Genomic DNA, 19,965 nt, shown 5'->3' with positions numbered 1-19,965 from the left:
CAGCCCAGAGGATGTGCTGGGACATCCAGCCCCACAGGGCACACAGCACCCACCACCAGCCTCCCACTCTGCAGGGACACCCCAGCTGGGCCATGCCAGGATCCAGCAGGGCAGACGACTAAGCCAGCTCCTTGCCAAGCCCCCAGCGATGTCTCCCAGCCCCACTGCTCACCTGAGCAATGCACAGCTGCATCTGCCTTATGCTGGCAGGCACCGCTGTCCCCTGGCTGGGCCCAGCAGTCCTGCAGAGACAGCTCTGTCCCCCTGCACTCCATCAGCCAGATGGGGCCCGTCCCCTCTCCAAAGGCAGCCTGGCCCAGGACATAGATCGCGGGGCCACAGCCCACCTGCCTGCACACCACCTCGGCGTCCCGCATGTCCCAGGCATTGTCACACAGCGTCCCCCAGGCGCCGCGGTGCCAGACCTCCACTCTGCCCGAGCAGCCGTCCTCACCTCCCACAGTGCGGATCTTCTCCCTGTCTGGGGAGGCAGCGACCTCCCATTGCACCGGGACAGCTGGGACAGCCCTGCCAGGTGAGGGGGGCACACGCGCAGGGGCAGCTCCCTACCTGTGCACCTCGTGGAGTTGGGGCATGCAGCCACCTGCGGCCTTTCTGTCCATGTCCCAAAGAAAAGAGAAGTTGGGCTGAAGGGACTGCTTTGGGGGTCATGTAGGAGAGAGCAGGGCTGACCTCTGCTCACACGTCCCCATGCAGTTACCATTGCAGGTGATGTGGGCCTCGTCTCGGAGGTCATCACACGACTGCGGATGCCAGGGAGCAGAGGGACACTGCCAGAAGGAGCTGTTGCTCTTCCCACACTCCACATAATCCAGCCACGCGGTGCCAGACAGCTTGGCATAGCTTGAGGTTGTTTCCAGCTGCCCTCTGTCCCCACAGCCCAGCTCCTTGCACACCAGTGACACTGTCTCGGTAGTCATCGAGTTGGAGCAAACGCTGCCCCACGTCCCGTTGTAGAAAACCTGCAGGCGCCCGGAGCAGCCGTCGCTGTTCTCCAGCCTCAGGGCCATGAACTCTGGAAGGAGGAAAGGCCCCAGCGATGTCCTTGGACATCAGCCACTGATGGCCTTGGCCCTAACTGGCTCTGCCCTCACCCCAGCCTCCCAGGCCCCAGCTCCCAGCCCCACTCCCAGCACAGACCTGAGCAGATGACTCCCACGTCCTCCTTGTGCCCGCAGTCGTGCTGCCCCCAGGCCTCAGCAGGGCAGTCCCAGAGAGCAGCTTCGGCCCCTGAGCAGTTGACACCGTCCAGCTAGATCTGCCCGGAGCCCTCCCCGAACCGAGCGGAGCTGGCTGCTTCCAGGGCCCCTCCGCAGCCCAGCTGGCGGCAAACGACGGCGGCATCGGCCAAGTCCCAGGCGTCGTCGCAGACGGTGCCCCAGCACCCCTGGTAGTAGATCTCCACTCTCCCGGCACAGCGCCCGGCCCTGTCCGCCAGCCGGACCCGCCGGCTCCCTGCAGCGGGGAGAAGCCCCGGCCATCAGGGGCTGGCTGCCCACCTGGCACCACACCTGGGGGACATGCAGGACCACTCACCCCGGCACACGACCCCTACGTCCTCCATGATCCCTGCTGCCATTGTTCTCTCAGGCAGGGAGGTGTTGCAGAGGCTCAGCTCAGCCTCGTGCCCTGTGCACCGCACCCCGTGCAGCCCCACGGGGCCCAGCCCTCGCTCGGCCCTCACAGGGGTGTAGGCTGCCTCTGCCTCTCCGCACTGCAGCTGCCGGCACACCACGCTGGCCTCCTGCATGTCCCACTGCTCATCCAGGACTCTGCCCCACGTCCCGTGCTAGAAGACCTCCACGCGCCCGTCACACCGGCTCCCTCCGCCCACCAGCCGCAGGGACATGGGGCGAGCCGGGCCTGGTGAGAGCAGAAATTCAGCCAGGCGCTGCCATGGGGTCCCCAGCTCTGGGTGGCCGTGTCACACACCAGGGGCAAATGGACTTTGCAGCACTGCCCAGCACTCACCTGAGCAAATGACAGCAGCAGCGTTCTCGTGGGAGCACTGCGAGGCCCCCAGGGCAGTCACCGGGCACTGCCCCAGGTGGGCTTCAGTCCCGTCACAGTGGAACGAGTCTCTCCAGACGGGGCCGGTTCCTCTCCCAAAATGCCCTCCTCCAGGAATGGACTCAGCAAAGCCAAAGCCGAGGTGCCGACAGAGAACGTGGGCGTCCGAGAGGTCCCAGCGGGAGGCACAGAGGGTCCCCCACGTCCCCAACACCTCGACCTCCACCCTGCCCACACACGCTGTGCTGCCGTTCACCAGCCTGAACCCTGTGTACTCAAGGACAAAGGAGGGTGAGGGAGGTTGCATTTGTGCTCCTAATCCCATAGGAGCTGCAGGAGAGGCCAAAGGGACAACGTGCCTTTCTCCTCCTGCAGCACTCTTTTAGGGCTGCAGACCACCACCTCCCCCCAACTGTCCCCCACCCAGCATAGCCCAGTGCCCACCTTGCCCCCACCACAGACCCCGTGGGCACCATCCCACCCTGAGTCCTTACGTGTGCAGGTGACATGAGTGCCATTGCCGTGGGTGCAGGGCTGGTCCCTGGCAGCCCCCGTGGGGCAGAAGGAGAGGACAGGTTCATTCCCCACACACTGCAGCTCTCTGTCCCAGACAGAACCGGCCCCTTCTCCCACGTGAGCTGCCCCATGCACTGACAGGGCTCTGCCACACTGCAGCTCCCTGCAGACCACCTCGGCAGCTTTGGCACCAAAGTGGGAGTCACAGACAGCTTTCCACTGGTCCCTGTCATAGACCTCCACACTTCCTGAGCAGGGGCTGTTCCCTCTGACCAGCTGGACATATCCTGGATAAACCAAGGAGACCTGTGAGTTCCCAGAGCCCTCTGGCACTTCTGTGCCCACCTCCCACCTCATCCCTAAGGTGGCCACATGCAGAGCCTCACGACCAGCCCAGCAGCTCTCAGTGGGTGTCGATGGTACAAACAGGTCAGGGCCGCCCTTCTACTTCTCAGAAACCAGCCCAGCACCCATGGGCTGCCCTCTCTCCCAAGCCCCCAGCCGCAGGCACCGCTCAGACAAACTGCTGCTGCCTGTAGCCCCTGGGCTGCCCGGCCCCAGACCCAGCACTGCAACACCCGCAGCACGTGGGCCCAGGGAAATAGGCCCAGGCACTGGGGGCTGCTGCAGTCTGCTCTGCCCCACCGGGCTCACGCCAGGCTGAGGAACCCCTTGGAGCTGCCAGAAAAGCCCCCTGTTCCCAGGGGCTGCTGGGGCTCTTGGGGAGCTGCTAGTAGATGGGGCACATCTGGGGGGCAGGTAAAGGGGATCCTCAGGCAGGGACAACGTGTGGTGCCAGGCATGCACGTCCCCAGCCACCAGCTGGGCAGAGGGCAGGAGAGCAGGCAGAGAGCAGCCCTGGGCTCACACGAGCTCCCGGTGCAGGGGCAGGCACCGAGGAGAGCCAGGAGGTGCTGGCACAGCCCCTGGGGCACAGGGCAGGCAGGAGACACTGGGCAATGTGTTGGCACTGCCTGGAGGGGCCATGTCTCCAGGGGCTGGCTCTCATGGGGTGACCCTGGGACAGGAACAAGGTGCCACTTGCCACCCTGCCCCTCTGCCTAAGCCCAGTGCTCCTGCCCTCTGAGCAGCCCCCCTGCTTTGGCCGAGGTTCTCTTGTCTGCTGGGGGTACAACCCAAAGGTCCTGGGTCATTGCATGCCCTTCCCTGAGGCTGCTGGTGGCTGGGGGAGTTGCTCTAGATTCCCCTGGCATAGGGACCAGCCTGCCAGACAGGGCCTGGGCGAACGGGAAGAGAAAGATGGGAACCAGCCAGCATGATGGGGAAGGGTGGGGGCTTTCCTCTCCCAGCCCCGGGCACCTCCCCAGGGTTGGCTGCTCCAGCTTCAGGGCCAGGCTGGGTGCGCTCCCACTGGGCTTTCCCCAGGGACAAGGGACACCAGCAGTGACAGAGCCAGCTCAGAGTGCAACTTGACACCCTGAGGCATGTTCTGGTGTCCACTTGTTGCTTCCTGAGGTCACAGCCAGGTCCCTTAGAAGTGTCCTGGTCCCAGAAGTAGAGAACAAGTTCAGTCCTTACCTGAACATGTCACTCCAGCATCATCACTGTGAATACATCGTGTTTGACCCCATTCTGCGTATGTGCAGTCAGACAGGGCAGACTCGATGCCATGACATTCAACATCATCCATCCAAATGGGGCCAGATCCTGGCCCAAAGTATCCATACTGAGGAGCTTCAAGAGCAACCCCACAGCCCAACTGCCTACAAACCACTGCAGCATCGGACATGTCCCACGAATAACCATACACGGTCCCCCACTGGCCCTGGAGTTTCACCTCCACTCTCCCAGCACAGCGCCTGCCGCCATCCGCCAGCCTCACCTCCGCAGCCCCTTCAAACACCAACAGGGGAAGGGTCAGGAGAGCTTCGAGCCCCACAACTTGGGTCTGGGAGTGCTCCCTGCCCAGGGAGAGTCACTGTTCCCAGGGTGGGAGCCCTGTCCCCACGGGCTGTCACTGGGGCAGTGGGGGTCCCTCCTCTCCCCATGGGCTATGCTGGGCTGAGGGTACCCTGCTCCAGCCTTCCTGGGCTATTTGCTGCCCCACAGCCCTCAACACCTCCTCCCACCCCAGTGGCCCCCTGTCCCTGCCAATGCCCACCCCCACACAGCCCCCAGCCCTGCACAGGGCTCCCACTCCTCCCCATCCCAGTGTCCCCCAAACAGCCCCATGCCCTTGAGCAGCTTCCATTGTCCGTTGTCTGCCACAGGCATCTCCCAAACCCACTGTCCGAGCTGATCACAAGGATACCAACAACCCATGTCCCTTCCCCGTCCCTGCTGTCAGACCCAGGGCCCCTAAGAAGGACACTTCTCTACCACCTATGGGTGCAGACGCCCCAGTCCTCTTCTGTTAATGGGACACAACCTGCCCTCCTGGAGTCAGTGTTTCCCCAGATCCCAGGGGCAGGGAAGAGCACACAGCCCCTCTGGGGCACACCAGACAGTGGCTGTACCCTGGAGATAACTGAGGGCCACTCACTGTTTGGGCCTCCTCCAGATCCAGAGGCATGGTGCTGGGGAACAAGGGGTCCCAAAAGGGTGCCCAAGGAAAAGATGTCTAGAAATGAAGCAAGGCATGGGCTACCAAAAACATGGGAGCTGTGGAAATGGATTACTCTCTCCCACAAAGACAGGCACAGGTTAAAGCAGAGGGCTGAGAGACTGAGAACCTTCTACCCCTCATTTCACTGGTGCCTGGAAAACAACCCCACTGATCCCAATGACCCCACTGCTGCCTGCAGGACCTGGGCTGTGGAACAGAGAAGCTGGCACTTACCTCTGCAAGGCTGCACCCAGAGCAGCAGCCACAGCACCCAAGGGGACAGGAGTCCCTCTGTCCCCATCCTGAGGCTCCTGCCCTCACAGCACGGTCCTGCTGCTGGAGTTCCTGGGGACCCACAAGGCAGTGGGGGTGATGAGGGAGCAATATATCTGTGCAGATGCTGTCCCAGCTGCAGGAGGAGCCAATCGAAGCAGCAGGCACCTTTTTAGACGTTATCGGCACTTATCTCCCCTCCGACGCAGCCCAGCTCTCCAATGAACTTCTCCAGCGCTCTTCATGACCATATATGAGGGACGGCTCCGCTGCGGGTCTCACGTCACTGCGGTGGGAGATCATCGTGGGGTAGGGCTGGGTGTGGGGGCAGATGGGTCTGACACCCCTTGCAGCCCGCTGTGGGGACCGGGAGCACGGAGCATCTCCTGAGCTGTAGCGTCCAAGAGCCCAAGGTGCGATTGTCCGGCCGTCCCTGCGCCATGGGATCCACGGGGCTGGGCCTGCAGCGGGGCTGTGTCAGGCTGGGAAGGGCCCAGCCCCTGCCCCTGCTACAGCCCCCGCTGTGCTGGCAGCAGCAGCTGGGAAAGGCCCTTGGGCAGGGCCCGAGCCCCATGCCGGGAGCGCTGGCTGGCCCGTCCCTCCCCAGGGAGCCTCCTGTGGGGTCCTGGCAGCAGCCAGAGCTGGTCCAGGGCCTGCCCTGGCAGCAGAGCTGCAGCCCAGAGCCTCAGGCGTCTCCCTGGCTCTCAGCGTGTCACCCAGGGGCCGTTATTCCCCGCGGCGGGTCGGGAGCTGGAGCCTGCCTGCCACTGCAGGTGCACAAACCGCAGCCCACGTGACATGGCGCCCGGGCAGGAAGGCGGTGGTTTCCTCCTGGCCCCGTGCCCAGGCCTGGCCCTGCGCTGCCTCCCAGCCTCCTCGCAGCACCAAGCCTGGCAGAGTCCAGTAAGTCTTTGTGCAATGCTCTCAGACATCGTTTATTTTATATATACATATATATATATATATAACATTTTTAAATATATATACAGTTTATAAATATATATATAAATATTATATATTATCATCTTATATATTATTACATTATGTATTATTATATTATAATATATTATATTACATTACAGTACAGTACAGTACATTATATTACATTATATTATTATTGTATATTATAGATTTTATCTTTATAATATATATTTAAATGACATTTTGTATATACTATATTATATATAGTATATTATTTTACATTATATATTAGATTAGATTATATATATTATTTTCTATTATATGTATCATTTTATATTATATGTATTATTATATATTGCCTATTATATTATATGTATTATATTATTATATGATATTATGTTATATTTTTATATATTATAGTTTTTATTATATTTTATTATTTATATTTATATTACATACACAATATATTTATATATTATATTATATTATATTATGTTATGTTATGTTATGTTATTTTATGTATAATTTTTATTTTTTTACAAATAAATATATTTTATATTTTTAATATTTTTAATATTTTTGATATTTTTAATATATGTTTATACTCATTATAGTTTTTTAGATGCAAATAGTTTATTTTTTAGTCTGGAGGCTGGAGTTGGACTCACTGATCTTCAGTTCTTTCCAACTCATGATATTTCATGTCTGTCCAACCCAGCTCCAGGTGATGCCATAGCATCCTCACCTGCCATGGGCCTGCTCCTGGCCTGTATTCAGACAGCAATGACCTCACCAACACCTACACAAGTTCTTGGCCTGCTCCAGGCCTGCCAGCTCCTCAGGCACCAGTGACCTCACAGGTACCTGGACAATCCATGGGCCTTGCCCTGACTTATCAGCTAATTGATCACCAATGAGCTCCCCACAGACCCACACAAGCCATGTGCTTATTCCTGGCCTACTGGCTTCTCAGGCACCAGGGTCCTCACAGCGTCTAGCACAGGCCATGTTTGCTCTCAGCCAGTTAGTTACACAGGCACCACTGGCATCCAGATGGCATTCACAGGCCAGGGGCCTGCTCCTGGCCTATCACCTCCTCAGCTGACCATGACCTCATAAGCACATGTTGCCTAATGGAAGGTGTCCCTGCCTGTAGCAGGGGGGTGTGGACTAGATGGTCACTAGGGTTCTTACAACCCAAACCATTCTATCATTCTGTGATTCTCTGATATCCGTGCAGCTGATGCATACTCGCCATGGAGGTAGTCAGGCTCCAGTGACCTCCCAAGAACTTATACAGCCATGCACCTGCTCCTGGCCTATCAGCTACTCAGACAAGAGTGGCATCACAAGTCCATTCCCCAGGCATGGGTCTCCTTCCTGCCTGTCGTCTTCTCAGGCACCAGTGACCTCACAAGCTCCTACGAGAGCTGTGGGCCTGCTGCTGGTCTGTCAGCTCCACAGGCACCACTGACCTGAGCACCACATAGACACCTGTTTGCTTTCTGCTCACCTATGAACAAGTGTGATGCACCAGTAGACAGGTGCCTGGGGTTTCTGTTGGATGGCAGGAGTAATCAAGCTTGGGGTGCCATCACTGACGTGACATCCCCGTGGCTCCCACAGGCCCACACAAGCCATGTGCTTCTTCCTGGCCTAAAAGCTTCTCAGGCACCAGGGTCCTCACAGTGTCTAGCACAGGCCATGTTTGCTCAGGCCTGTCAGCTACTCAGGCACCACTGGCCGTCAGAGGAACATTCACCTGCCATGGGCCTGCTCCTGGCCTATCAGATATTCGGCTGACAGTGACCTCATAAGCACAGATGATCTACTGGAAGATGTCAGTATCCATGCCCTTGACAGGGGGTGGGTGCTCATGTTCAGCTGGCTGTTGACCAACATCCCCAGGTGCTTTTCTGCTGGGCAGCTTTCCAGCCACTCTTCCCCAAGCCTATGCTGCTGCATGGGGTTGTTATGATCCAAGTGCAGGAGCTGGCACTTAATCATTGTTGAATGTCTTGTGACTGGACTCAGTCCATCAATCTAGCCTTTCCAGATCCCTCTGCAAACCTTTCCTACCCTCAAGAAGATCAACTGTCCCACCTAACTTGTTATCATCTGCAAATGTACTGAGGGTGCACTTATTCCTCATTCAGATCATCCATCAAAATAGTAAACAAAACTGGACCCACTACTGAGACCCGGGGAGTGCCACTGGTGACTGTCCACCAACTGGACTGATATCTCTTCACTCAGACTCTTTGAGCATGGCCTTCCAGACAGTTCTTCAAGCAGCAAATTGTACATTTGTCCAAGCCATGAGCGGCCAGATGGGTTGTCATTCTGCAGGGCTGCTGCTGCTGAGTCCACATGGAGAAGATGTAGCTCCTTCTTTTATGCTTTTTCTAACGCCCTGTTCTCAGTCCTTTCAAACCAACTAAGCATGAATCTGGTGCTTGTGATGAGCTGGTGCTCAGCTCGTGTTCCAGTTACTTGCTAGCATGTATCATTGTCGTTGAGTTTGTACAGCATGGGCATTCTTGCATTCCCTTTTTTCTCTGTTTGCTTGAGTCTGCACTGTCAATGGTTGTTCAGGAAGACTAGAGGAGTGGCTGCTAGGGAAGTACAAGTTTGCATCTGTCATGGTGGGACTTTGGTCAGCATTCACAGTGCAGTGACTCAAGCTGTGACACAGTCAGGAGTTCTACCCTTTGAGGGAATCACAAAGGTAGTTCCTTTTTGAAAGGCGATGCCATCCTGAGTCCTGTCCTTGCCCGTGCAGCACCTGTCAAAGGGTCGATATAAGTTTCTCCTCAGAAGAAAGGCCCCACCATGAGGGGCTGCCTAGAGCTGGGCTCCTCTCCACAGTTCTGATGCAGTCTTCTCCTGCAGGGGCTCTCCCTGGACTGCAGCCTCCTTCAGGCCACATCCACCTGCTCCCACACGGGGTCTTCCATCAGCTGCAGTGTGGAGATCTGCTCCAACATGGTGCGCCACAGGCTGCAGGGGAACTTCTTCTCCAGCACCTGGAACACCACCTCACCCTCTTTCTTCACTGACCTTGGTGTCTGCAGGGTTGTTTTCTCTCACATTTTCTCAGTCTTCTCTCCCAGCTATTCCTGCATGCCATTTTTACCCCTTTCTTTAAAATGCTCTCACAGATGTACAAACAGCATCACGCATTGGCTGAGTTTGGCCAGCAGCATGTCCCTTTTGGAGCCAGCTGGAAGTGGCTCTTCTCTAACAAGGGGCAGCTTCTGGACTCTCCTCACAGACACCAGCCCTGCAGCCCCCCTGCTACAAAACCCTTTCCATGTAAGCCCAATACAACCTGCCACCTGCAAAGTAAAAACAGAGCCCAGACAAGCAGCAGCAGACCCATGAGCAGGCAATGGCAAGGCACTGCTGCTGCTTTGGGGATGCTAACAGACGCAAACCCTGGGAGAACTGCTCTGAGGTTTTTTGGCTATTCCCTCCATGGAAGAGATAAGACAAGGAGGGTTTTGGCAGGGGGTGAGCTATTCCTCACTTTTGCTTAGGTGGGAAGTTAGAAATCAGCCCAGGTGTTTGCACCAAACCCAACACACACACACACCCCAGAGCACCAGGGACTGTACTACCATGGGCCATCTCTGCACACCCATGCATTTCCCTACAGGACAAGATGGGTGACACACACCTGGCCATTCCAGGACCAAGGGGCCACCACAGAGATACTGTAGCTTGTCTCAGGGCATGTGCTAACACTGGTCTGGGCTGGAAAGCTCCCCAAAGTGCTCACTGCAGTATTTCCTGCCTGTGGAGTTCAAGTAATAGTCAAACAAGTTGTGTGGAGTGCCCTGACAACCATCTGCACAGCCATGGGCCTCCTGCTGCCTCCTGATATCATGAGGTACATCTGACTTCAGCAGAGCATCCCCACCCATCACCTCTTTGAGTCCTGTGACCTGTCCAGATCCATGTCACCTCACCTGCCTCCTCCAAGACCAAGTGATTGCTGCAGGACCTCTCAAGCCCTGCCCAGCTTCATGAGGCCAGACTGCTTCAGTTAGGTGACTAGACCATAGGAATGCAGGATTTGAGGAGTAGGTGATCAGGTTAGGGTTTAGGGATTAGATCTTGCCTTCCAGGGTTAGTGGTTGGGCAGAGTATTAGAAGGAGGCCTGTGTTTTCTGCTTTTTGGGTTCTAGTCTGTGTCTAGTGTAGAGACTATGTTATTTGTTGGGATTTTCTTCAGGGCTCTGTTGAGGAATCATTTTAAGGCTGGAATTCAATGCTAGGGACGAAAGGCTGAGGAATAGGCTGAGAAATGAGCTATGGTAAGGCCTTGTGGGTTTGGGACTTGGCTAACCCGTGCCAGGTGAGGTTTGAGGTTAGGGATAAGAGTAGTGGATTCCTTGCAGAGAGAGGGATAGCATTTAGATGTACGGGTAGGGCTTATGGCTATTGCTTAGAAATATTGCCAGGGCTTCACGTGAATGTTTTCTTAGTAGGTGTTGCAGCAGCACCAGGCTAACCTGAACCCCTCTCACCTCTTCTAGATCTTTCCTTTCAGTTAGCCAAGCCAATCTTCTCTCCCATAGATTTCCCACCATTGTTCTCACAGCTTTCCAATGGCCTCCCCAGATGTGGCACCCTGTTGGGGGCAGCTTTCTGTTGGCCTTTATGACCTCAGATGCTCTGCCTCCCTGCTGTTGGCCAGCCAGGGGCTGGGACAGAAGTGACCTCACAGCCAGGGATCACTAGCTGGGATCAGACACTCAGCCTGCCCAGGACAAGTTCCTGGCTCCCAGTCTCCCCAGTTGAAGGCACTTGGACATATGAGCCCCCATGGGTGCAGCCCCACTCCAGCTGCTGGCACACACCACCCCAATCTCACACACACTCACACACTTAAGTCCACTGAGTCCACACACTCCCACCTCTACTGTTGCTGACTACGTGGGCACTCTGATGCCGTGGTTCTTGTCCAGCTGCTGCACTTGCCCCTTTGTACAACCATCAGGTGACCTACAGCCCTAGGCAGCAATCCCCTTAGTCCAAATGGTGATGCGGACAGCTGCTGCCAGTGACGCATCTTGGGTTTCCTCCTAGACACTGGGCTGACAGCCCTCCTAGGGCAGCCCTGGAAGGAGCTGGGACAAGATCTTGGTTCCACAGGAGCCTGTGACTTGGGTTCCCACTTGCCAATGTGCTTTGTGCTCTTCTGGGCTCATGGAGATGGGCTCTTGTTGAGCTGGGGGCTCTCCTGTGCTGGGCCTGGAAGCAGCCAGGGCAGGGCATGAAACTGAATTACTTGTCCTGCAATCACTTCCTTGGGCCTTCCTTTTGTGTGCAGATGCACTTCTTATCACACAGCCTAACACAATCCAACAAGAACATAAACCTCTGGAGGCATCTGTGTGTGGAGGTCACATACATATGGAAGTGGTATTATGTAAGATATGACAGCAGAGAACTCAAATTGCTCTTCAGAAATGCTTCATAATTAGGGGAAAATCTGTTTTGTTGCATGGGTAACATGTCTGGGGTTCGACTTCAAGGTAGGCTTTGAGGCTGGGGATTAGAGCAGTGGATGCCTTTCAGGGTGAGAGAGAGCATTTAGGGCAGCACTAGATTTTCGGGTTACTAGTTAGAACTATTACCAGGACTTAACATGAAGATTTTCCCAGTGAGTGTTGCATAAACATCAGACTTACCTGAACCCCTGTTACCTCTTCAAAATCTTTCCTTTCTCTTAGCCAAGCCCCTCTTCTCTCTCCCAAATCTCCCACCTTTATTCACCCAGCTTTCCCCTGGCCTCCCCTAATGTGTCACCCTGTTGGGGGCAGCTTTCTGATGGCCTTTATGACCTCAGAGGCTCTGCCTCCCTGCTGTTGGCCGGCCAGGTGCTGGGACAGAAGTGACCTCACAGCCAGCATCCACAGTGCTACAAGGAGCTGTTGTGCTCAGGAGGCCTCTTCCCAGCCCACCCAGGAGCAGTGGGTGCGGGGGATGCCCTGCACAATCCCTCAGGTACTCTGCCTGCCAAGCATCTCATGCTTTAGAAGGCCTCCCACACAACCAGACTCATCAACATCAGACTCATCAGACCCCAAAGCATCAAATGGAGAAGTGGAGGTCAGTGGCAGTGCCCCTGCTGCTGCCATCTGCAAATTACCTCACCTCCTCACCTTCCCCTTGTGGAAGGGACCCACAAGGATCACCAAGTCCTACTCATTTCCAATGGCAGGAGATGTTTTGGTGTGATTTACTAGATCCAGTCTATGAAATTTCACCAGAGGTGTAACAAATAACTCACCAGACTGCTTTCCCTATGCCTGCTGTATTCCCTGGCGTTGCAGAGCTCTCCTTTGCCTGTTCCATCCCAGATCTTGCACTTATCTCTGGGTGGCTCCAACTTCGACATGCTTATGCTCTGTGGGCTCCGTGCCCTGCTGACTCCTTGACACACAGTGTCCTTGATGATCCCCTGGGCTCTCCTGGCAGCTTCCACTTCCCTCTAGAAAGATGCCTGCCTGCCTTCACGCCTACTGCATGCTGTGGACACAGGCTGGTGAAGTCACCATATCCATGGGTGCGGGGCACCAGCAGGCAACACCAGAATCAGCCCTCCCTGCTTAAAAGCTGATCCTGGGTGATCAGCTGATCTCATCCCCATGAGCCCACAGAGAAACAAACAAAGCCAAGAGCCTCCTTTGAGTCTTCTCCTTTGCAATATCCCTGAGAGCAGCTTCAGGAGAAGAGCTGAGCCTTCAGGCACTGCCCCGAGCAGATCCCCTTTTATGCTGGAGATGCTGGTACAGAGCCGGCTGTGCTAGAGAAGTGCCCCTGGCCTGTCCCTGCCTGTGGACACAGGACTGCCCCACAGCAGCATGGAGAGCAAGCGGTAAGAGCAATCAGTCCTCACAGCAACACAAGGGCTCCAAAGGAGAGCATGGGTGGTAAAATAAAGCAGATCGGGACAGACCAAGCCCTGGGACTCCCTGGCAGTGCTGCTGTGCCAGGACTCTTCTCTCCTTCCATCTCTGCACACAGCCAAGTGCCCCTGCAATTCCACCACAGGTCTCCAAGGAAGGATCTCAGGCAAGCAAGTCACTGCATGGTCCTTCCCTTTATTTAAATACACAGAAAGCCTGGCCCATGATATATACAAAGACCTGGTTTCAAAGAAAACAGGTACATAAAAAGAAGGAAGGGGATGAACAATTATATTTCTCTGTGGAAAACACTAAGGGAAGTAAAGCAAAGTAAAATGAAACAAATAAATAAATTAATAAGGAAAAAAAAGAAAAACAAACAAACAAACATTTCTAGGTCTCTGCTGAGTAACATTAAGAATGCATTCAGTTTATTGCTTCTGAAAAACCTCTAGTCATCAGTTTCCAAACTGCATCCTTCAGCTCCTGGTTCCTCATGCTGTAGATGAGGGCTTCACTGTGGGAGGCACCACCGAGTACAGAAGTGCCAGCAAAAGATTCAGGGATGAGGAAGAGATGGAGGGGGGCTTCAGGTAGGTAAATGTGGCAGTACTAAGAAAAAGGGAGAAACTAACAGCCAGGGAGTTAGCCACATGAGGGAGGCACGTGGAAAAGGCTTTGTTCCGTCCACGCACGGAGGAGATCCTCAGCACAGCCCTGAAGATCTGCACATAGGACACCACAAGGAAAACAAAACACCCAAAGGATAAAGAGACACTAACCACAAGAAGCCCGACCTCTCTGAGGTAGGCATCTGAGCAGGAGAGCTTAAGGATCTGTGGAACTTCACAGAAGAACTGGTCCAGGGCATTGCCTTGGCAGAGAGGGAGGGAAAATGTATTGGCAGTGTGCAGCACAGCATAGAGAAAAGTACTGCCCCAGGCAGCATCTGCCATGTTGACACAAGTTCTGTTGGCCATTATTGTCCCATAGTGCAGGGGTTTGCAGATGGCAATGTAGCGGTCATAAGCCATGATTATTAGAAGAAAAAACTCTGCTGAAAGGAAAAAGAAAAAGAAAAAAATCTGAGCAGCACATTCCAAGTAGGAGATGATTCTTGTGTCCCAGAGGGAATTGGCCATGGCTTTGGGAACAGTGGTGGTAATAGTGCCCAGGTCAAGGAGGGCGAGGTTGAGGAGGAAGAAGTACATGGGGGTGTGGAGGCGGTGGTCGCAGGCTACGGCTGTGAGGATGAGGCTGTTGCCCAGGAGGGCAGCCAGGTAGATGCCCAGGAAGAGCCCGAAGTGCAGGAGCTGCAGCTCGCGGGTTTCTGTGAATGGCAGGAGGAGGAACTCATTGGGGAAGGTGCTGTTGGACATTTGCAGCCTCAGGGCATGGTTGCCTGTCCATGGAGGAAAAACACAAAGACAGTGAGGACAGGGTCTCTGAGCAGAATCCACTCCGTTTCTCATCTGGGCACCAGCAGGACCCTGCCCTGCCCCGCCCTGAGTGGGGGGGCTCCTTCCACCCACAGCTTCTCCCCGCAGCACCCTGGGCAGCTCCCTGGGCAGGCTGAGTGCTGAGCCTGGCAGGCGGCAGAGGCCCTGCCCCGGCACACAGCCCCTGGGGCACAGCAGGGACCCTGCTCTGCACCACAGCCCTGGCCACCCCTACCTGCACCCCGGCTGCACAGCCTGCAGCCAGCCCCGTGAGAAGGAACCCTCATCTCCTGTAACTCTGACAGCTTTGGCTGATAATCCCTGCTCTGAAACTTGTATTTGCCTCTTATTCAAAAAAAAAATGAGAGTTCTCCTGAAAGCTCCCAAAGGCTGTGGGATTTGCCAGCAAATCTGGAGATGGCTCCAGGAACAACAGCTGTGCTGCCCTGCAGCCAGAGACTTACCCTGTTCAGGGCTGGGAAGATTTCTCCCGCAGTGAGCTCTCAGCAGCCCCCATCCACACTGCCTTTAACATCTCTCTCCCTTCTCTCAGCCGCCCTTGTCCCCTGCAGGCAGTGCCCCCAGCCCTGCTGCGCTGTGCAGAGGAGCTGCTCGTGGGCAGAGCTGTCTCTCTGCAGTGCTGCCTGCTTGCCAGGAGCTCCCCTTGGGCCCAGGAGCCCAGCCCAGCTCAGCAGCACAGCTCCAGCTCAAGACCTCTCTGTCTCTCCCCTCTCTCGTGTCCCTTGAGATGGCCCTGGTCCTCCAGGGGAACCAATTTTGAAACACACTGAATTAATCACTGATGTTCCTTCCCTCATCTGCTGAAGGAATCTCATTTCCAGCTCTGTCCTTCCTCATTTCAGAAAATGGATGAGGTCCAAGGATCACCTTTCCATGCCCTGTTTTTCGGCAGGACACTCATGCAAGGACAGGAAGGGATCTTCGTTCCTCCTGCTGAAGGAAGGGTTTCAACTGAGTCAACTAAGGCATCTCCTTCTTTGTTTGCTGTCCAGAGGCTAGAAGGGGGCTCAGCTCTCTCCCATGCCTCCCACAACCCACAGGAGTTGGGATTCCTCTTGCTTTGGCTCAGGTTGGCACAAACCAGGCTTCTGCATGTCAGCTGTTTGTGTCATCTCCCAAAAACTTGAATGGAGACAGAGGCCAGGAGAGAGCTGCTCAGATGCAGACACCTTTTGACACTGGAGGTGTAAGACTTGTTCAAAGACATTTCAGGTATCTGCATACTCTGTTGGATTAATTGTGGGAGTCAAGGAATATCTGGGGGCATCATTTTTAAGCGTAGGGAGATTTTATCTCAGAAACGGAAACGAGAGCAGATGCCTACATTTAGGACCACTAAATCTTTTTACTGGCCATTAGTATTTTCTAAGCGGCCCACACTGCTTGCACTGGAAAAAAAAAAAAAAAAAAGTGGGGTTACATACCATAAGGACAGCTCTCTTCCCCGTCAACTGTGTTTACAATATCTCCATTACTGCTTAATGGCAGTGGCCTCAAGGATATTTTCATATTGCCTAATCCAATTCAGGGCAGGTTCTGGATTTTGTTATGGCCAAATACAGGCCTGGAGTGCTACATCAGATGCCAGGACTCTCACACATGACTACCTGTGGCTGGTAGGGCCACACTGGTCCCGGGCAGGAAAACCATCCCCATCCAGAGTGAATGTATGGCAGAAACCCAACACAGGAATTGCAGGCAGAGTCAAAGACTTTGTGCAAATGAGTGAGTGCTGTCCCTACGGTGAGGCAAGGTCTGTTCCTTCTCTACCCAGTAGGTGCAGGCAGCCCATGAAGAGGAAGCACATCACACTAGAGTCCCCACTTATGTGCCTACATTCTCAGCTGCTGTTTGTTCCCTCCCCCCAACTTTTACTCAACCCCTTGATGTCAAGGAACAAGCCAACAATTTTCACAGAGTGCCTGTCAGCAGCACCTGGGTGTTCCTGGAGGTCAGTTTCACCTTTGCCAGAGGCCTTCAGGGGCTGCAGAGACACACCTGGCAGCAAACCTTGTTTCCTGCCAGGCCTGCCCAGGGCATCCCAGCTCTGATTCTCTCTGTCCTTGGGGACAGCAGGGTTTGCTCTCTCTGTTGTCATCTCGTTTCTTCCGTATATTTCCACCTGCTGTCCATTCTACCAAGTCTTTGGCTTCAAACAAAGCCTTTGCACATGCAGGGTCTTAGACATTTGTTACATGGCTTCCCAAAGGAAAAGTCACAGCTTGCCCTGGTGCCACAACTGTGGTGCTACAACACAAAGGTGCACCAATGCCCTCAGCCACAGACCAGAAGGAGCTGTTGCCTGTGCTTTTCAACAAAGGTGTCAAGACAGCAACACTCTTCACCACCGGTGAAAGGTCATGAAGGTGGCGTGGACTCCTTGAGCACTGGATAAAAGCAAAAATTACATGCAGCTTTCCAGAAGGTCCACGAGATCAGCTGGGGAGCTAAAGCTTGCTTAGCATTACTTTGGTAGAGGAGCCTGTTCCAGAGCGTGTCCTCTTGGATCTCATTGCTGGCAGTCTGAAGAAGAAGGTGACTGAAAGTGAGGGTAGGTCATAGCTGACCACCCTCATTATTTCCTAGGATGAAATGACCACATCTGTGGGTGAAACTAGAGCAGTGAATCTCATTTACCAGGATTCCAGCAAGGTTTTCAATACAATCCCCCACAGCAATCTCTTTTCCAATAAGAAGCAGGTTGGAGGGATAGGCCAATTGAAACTCTGTGATATCCAACAAGGATAAATCCGAAGTTGTGCCTCTGAGGTGGACAAGTTCCCTACAGTGACACAGGTAAGGGCTTGTATAGCGTTATATTATAGAATCTAAATGGATCATGACAAATTCAATCAAATGGTGTAGAATAGTTCATTTGTAAGGGATCTTCAAAAGTCATCCAGTTCAACTGCCTGACCTTTTCAGGGCTAATCAAAAGTTAGAAACTATGTATGAGAGTATTGTCCAAATGCCTGTTCAACACTGACAGGCCTGAGACATCAACCAAGTCTCTAGGAAAGCCTGTTCCTGTGTTTGATCAACCTCACAGAAGAGAAATGTTTCCTAATGTCCAGTGTGATCCTCCCCTGCTGCAGCTTTGTACCATTCCCATGCATCCTGTCATCAGTTTTCATGGAAAAGAGACTGGCACCTCCCTTTCCACTTCCCCTTCTCAGGAAGTTGTCAAGAGCAATGAGGCCTTCTGTCTGCCTTTTTTTCTCCAGACTAGACAACCCAGGTGTCCTCAAGCTCTCCTCACAGGACATGCCTTCCAGCCTTTTGACCAGCTTTGTTGTCCTCCTCTGGATGCTTTCAACTCCACGTCTTTCTTCTGTTGTGGAGCCCAGAACTGTGTACATGATTCAAGGGGAGGCCTCACCAATGCTGAATATAGCAGAAGACTCACCTCTTTGACCATCTGGCTGTGCTGTGCTTAATGCATCCCAAGATGTGTTTTGCCCTCTTGGCTGCCAGGGCACCCTGCTGGCTGATGTTGAGCCTGCTGTCAGCCAGCACCCCCAGAGCCCTTTCTGCTGAGCTGCTCTCCAGCCACTTGTCTCCCAGCCTGTGCTGGACCTGTGTCCAGCACTACTCGATAATTCCTTGACTCTCTGAGGCGATCAGCTCCAGGAGGACATGTTCCACAGCACAGCAGGGGATTAGGGCCTACAAGAGGATTTCCTGAGCTTGGGCAGCCCCAGGGGCATGCAGAGACCTGCCTGGAGGTGGCAGCTCTTGCCAGAGTGGCTGACAAAGCATGGGAAGGGCCAGCATTGATGGCGGCCACCCCCCACCTCCACGAGTGCCAGTGACCAGGAGCATGGCCAGCAATGTAGGGAAACAGAATGGGCCTGGCCTGGTGCTGCCATTGGTGCAGCCATTGGCTCGGGAGGAGCAGGGAGGGTACCCAGTGAGGGAGGACCATCCCACAGCAAAAGGTGGGAGGCACCAGGTACACCTGCACCCTGCACCTGGGCCTGCACAGGATAAAGGCATGCACCCCACAGATCCTCAAGGCAAGACGGTGGCCATTCATCTCTGGGCAGAGGCTGAAGCTCCAGCTGGGCCATCAGCACTGCCTGCCCCAGCGGTGGCCGATGCCTCCACCCAGACAGAGCTGCTGAGGTGTGAGGCTGCCATGCAGATCTCCGTCTGCTGGAAGTGCCCAGGCCTTTCCCCTGTGGCAGGGGCAGGCAGCAGACCTGCCTGCCAAAGGTGTGCCCAGGTGGAGGACCTCCTGCAGCAGGGGGCCGAGCTGCAGGAGGCAGGGAGAAGGCTGCGTAGCAGCAAGGAGGCTGATGAGGAGTTGGACAGCTGGATCCTGCACAGTCTGCAGGGCACCAACAGCCCACAGCCAAACAGCCCAAAACTCCCTCACTGCACTCACAGAAGGGAGGGGGGGCCAGTATCACCAGAGGATGGAAGGTGGCAACAACAAGGGAAGAAGAGTCTTCCCCCAAAGCCTGAGGTGCCCTTACAGAACGCGTCACCCGTCTGTTGATGGAAAAGGAAAGACCTGTGGCAGGGGGTTGGAGCTGGGTTAGACACACCGGTCTGTTCCCCACATAATGGTTGGGGCAATCCGAAGCACAAACACAGGCTGGAAAGAATGGATTGAGAGCAGCCCTGAGGAGAAGGACCTGGGGGTGCTGGTTGAGGAGAAGCTCAACATGAGACTGTAATGTCCACTTGGAGTCCAAAAAGCCTACAATATCCTGGGCTGCATCAAAAGCAGAGTGACCAGCAGGCTGAGGGAGGTGATTCTCCCTCTCTACTCTGCTCTTGTGAGACCCAACCTGGAGTTCTGCATCCAGCTCCGGGGCCCCAGCACAATAGACATACAAGATTTCGGACATAGGACTTACAGAGTGGGACCAGAGCAGAGCCACAGAAATAATCAGTGGAGTGGAACACCTCTCCTGTGAAGGCAGGCTGAGCCAGTTGGGTTTGCTGAGCCTAGAGAACAGAAGGCTCTGGGGGGAACTTTCTTCTTGCCTTCCAGTACTTAAAGGGAACTTACAAGAAAGATGGGGAGAGACTCTTTCCAACTCCAAGTAATTTGTGATTCAGTCTTTCTGTAATGTCTTGCAATGTTTCTGAGAACTTTTCTGTAGTATCATTGCACCAGCTGTGCTCCAGGTTCCCAAGGGGAGAGACTCATTTTGAGAATTACCCCACTCACCAGGTAACCTTGAGGACCATGGATTACAAGCACCAGCAAGGCCTCAAAACACATGATTGTCATGCACTCTAGCTCCACAGTCCAGCCCCTTCTTTC

The 19,965-nt window shown here is 54.4% G+C and overlaps 1 pseudogene across 1 annotated transcript; it reads right to left on the bottom strand.

Moving 5' to 3' along the window:
• Positions 1 to 378: 378 nt before the first annotated feature.
• Positions 379 to 18,105, bottom strand: LOC310887726 (scavenger receptor cysteine-rich domain-containing protein SCART1-like; annotated as a pseudogene). Its single transcript has 6 exons — positions 18,094 to 18,105; positions 17,156 to 17,210; positions 14,162 to 14,284; positions 1,993 to 2,298; positions 1,558 to 1,884; positions 379 to 1,476 (listed from the first exon to the last, which is right to left on the bottom strand). The product of its transcript is annotated as a scavenger receptor cysteine-rich domain-containing protein SCART1-like (transcript).
• Between the last annotated feature and the right edge of the window lie 1,860 nt (positions 18,106 to 19,965).

Source organism: Anser anser (assembly GCF_964211835.1).
Source record: "Anser anser genome assembly, chromosome: 29".
NCBI lineage: Eukaryota > Metazoa > Chordata > Aves > Anseriformes > Anatidae > Anser > Anser anser.
This window is presented reverse-complemented; position numbering and strand designations above follow the sequence as displayed.